This window comes from Notolepis coatsorum (assembly GCF_963971535.1).
Source record: "Notolepis coatsorum genome assembly, chromosome: 4".
Classification (NCBI taxonomy): Eukaryota; Metazoa; Chordata; class Actinopteri; order Aulopiformes; family Paralepididae; genus Notolepis; species Notolepis coatsorum.
In genome coordinates, this window is record NC_140168.1 from 93,634,839 (window position 1) to 93,638,243 (window position 3,405).

Sequence of the window (3,405 nt, forward strand, 5' to 3'; positions counted from 1 at the left end):
AATATAGAGGAGACCAACGGACTCATCACACAATATAAATACAATATAGAGGAGACCAACGGACTCATCACACAATATAAATACAATATAGAGGCTACCAACGGACTCATCACACAATATAAATACAATATAGAGGAGACCAACGGACTCATCACACAATATAAATACAATATAGAGGCTACCAACGGACTCATCACACAATATAAATACAATATAGAGGAGACCAACGGACTCATCACACAATATAAATACAATATAGAGGAGACCAACGGACTCATCACACAATATAAATACAATATAGAGGAGACCAACGGACTCATCACACAATATAAATACAATATAGAGGAGACCAACGGACTCATCACACAATATAAATACAATATAGAGGAGACCAACGGACTGATCACACAATATAAATACAATATAGAGGAGACCAACGGACTCATCACACAATATAAATACAATATAGAGGAGACCAACGGACTCATCACACAATATAAATACAATTGTTGTGAAGGATCAGATTAAACCGAATATGTATATTTATTTATATATATATATTTAATTGTATTTGTATATCGTTTGATATCCCCTGTATATTCCTTGTACAATATGCATTGAATATCCCTTTAGTCTACTAAACAGCCCATAATAGTTTCATTCTACCATTGGACGAGAACCTGGCGCCAGGTTGCCATACCCCTAGGTCCAAGTTCAATCGTGCCGCCTAACATGTCGTGGCAAGCCCCGGTTCCGCGCAGGAATATGTCGGGCGAAATACGAATGGTACTATTTGTTCATAGCGCATATATATATGGCGCAAGTAAAGTAGAACTTTCTTTTAGTCCAGTTCTTTACCCTCCAACAGAGTGACAGACGCAAAGCCTCCCCACGACGCACGTGCGGTGTAGTAAGGCCTACTTGGCCCCAGAATAGGCATTGAGATATCGTGTAGATTAATAGTTGAATAGTCATAGTTTGGCACTATACCGTCGAGTTGGACGTATTCTATTAAGCTAATAATAGTCTATTTATGTATGGTGCATCGTTCGGTTAGAGTTCTAAAGTTATCAGTACCCCCATCGTTCCTGACGTTATCTGGACGCTTAACCAGGCTGGTCAGACCCCTAGTGGTGATTGCATCCGAGGAGCTCCGGGCCAAGAGCGACTGGACCTGTATATTGGATTACTCTACCCGGACGACGGCGAGCCTTCCACGGCTTGGATTATGCTTTGTGTGCTTTGATTATTCCATGGATAAAGGCCAACACTGCGGAGTGTTGGAACTACCCCCCGGAGAGGACTCCAGGTGAGACGGCGCTCTACACCAGTGAGGTCGCCTCACGTCTCTCCGTTGTGGACCGGCAGCTACCGTCCACAGAGGGTCCAGCTGTATTCGTCTGCGGCCCGAGGTTCTGTGGGCACCGTGTCCAAGACTTTGGATTCTCCCAAGACACCGTCGGCCAGATGGGATACCGCCAGCGGCTTCTCTAACCCCCCCCTCCTACTGTCTTACAACCAGCGGGACACCCCCCCCCCCCTTAGTGTATCCAGCTATAATCATTTAAGTACCATCGCTATCGTTTTCCTAAATATTCCAGGTTGTATACTTACTCTCTGCGTAACCAGAGATTGGACATTCAATGTTGATTTACCTACGAATACTCATTTGCCATAAAAGTGCATATTTCATATTTCAAATCATAAATGTAATTAAGTGATCGTTGTATACACCTGTTGCTGTATTAAACCTTCGATTTGGTACATTTGTGTGGATTCGTTTCATCAGGTGGGAAAGTGTTCATCATACTTATATCTTGTACTGGGTGGCCAGAAGTTAAAGTACATGAGGTAGTGGTATTAAATATCATATCTAACAATACAGTCAGGGAATTGTACCCCTCAGTTACAATTGGTCCTTCGAGCCGGATGGTAACTAGTGTAATATTAATATAGTGTTATTAATATCGAAATGGCCTATGATGAACACTCCACGAAACGATCCTCCTAACCTAGAACGCCCGCGGCGCAGACGACAGACACCTCAGTACTTAGAGGCTTACACTGTCAGTCAACTACCTAGCCTTCGACAAACGGTAAACGCGGTAGAAGTAGAAAGTAAAATTATGTCTGACCTTAACGAGCAGGTTTCCCCGACCACAGAGGCCCTAGTAGGTCCTAATGTAACTGACCAAGCTCACGGTGGGGACCAGGAGGGAATTGACATGCCTTTACCCCCCGCCACTACCCAAGAAGTAGTCCCCGACCAGCCCCGGGAGGAAGACAACCCTACAGAGAGAGAACTCTGCACGGAAGAAGAGGAGGAGAGCGCAGAGGAACTAGAGCTCCAGGACTCCCCAACGAGTACCCCCAGGAGCGGCTCACGCAGGAGCGGCTCACCTCCACAACCGCCTTCCCCCAGCGAAGCGGAGAGGATACTACAACAGGCGTTCCTCGTCAGCCTGACAGCCTCTACCGAACGCGACCGACTCCAAGCGCAGATGCTTAGCGAGCGCGAACACCTCCAAGCACAGCAACGGAGCGAAGAACAGCGCACACGCCTGGAGATGAGACGCTTCCAGACAGAAGAGAATATGGCAAGAGACCGGGCCGACGCCCAGCGTGCCGCTGCCGGTGCCCAAAGAGACGCAGAGCGCGACAGACTACAAGCGCAACTAATAGAGCAGCTGATCAAAAGGACAACTCCCTCTCCCTCCGCCAGGGGTTCAAGGAACTCGTCGAGACAACAGTCAAGGGCAGCGTCACCACAACGAGCAAGCGACCCTGAACTTGACCAACAGACCGAGTCTAGACCCCCCGCAGACCCCCTTCCCAAACCGGTCCAAGCGAGACCCAGCTACAAGGAAGGAGCGGCATACACTGCGGAGAAGCTAAATAAACGATTACAGGATCTGGAGGATCTGATAGAGGAAGAAGAGGGAGAGGAGGAGAACCAAGCCCGACGACAGCACAGTACTCCACCGGACCAGGAGGTCCCATACAGTCCAGGCTATACCCCCGCGGCGCTGCGCTACAGACCCCCGACTCTATTCACGGGTGAGCACGACGCACGACCAGCCCCGAGGAACAGCACCTGGACCAGCGGGCCATGGTACCCTGCCAGTACCAGCCCACAGCGAGGCGCAAGAGGGGACTCGCCCAGGAGGTCTCTCCCCCAACGCTCGCCGATGTATCAGCCATCCACGGCGTCATACAATGCCACCCCGTCATTCCCAGACTTCGCCTATGAGAGTCGAGCACAGTACACGGAGCTCCGGATGTGCTTAGAGACAATGATGGTGGATGTCGCTGATGAACGCCACAAGTATGCAATATTACTGAAGCACCTGAAAGTACCGCGAGCGCACAATATAGCGCTAGCCTATGCTACCTCTTCGACTCCAT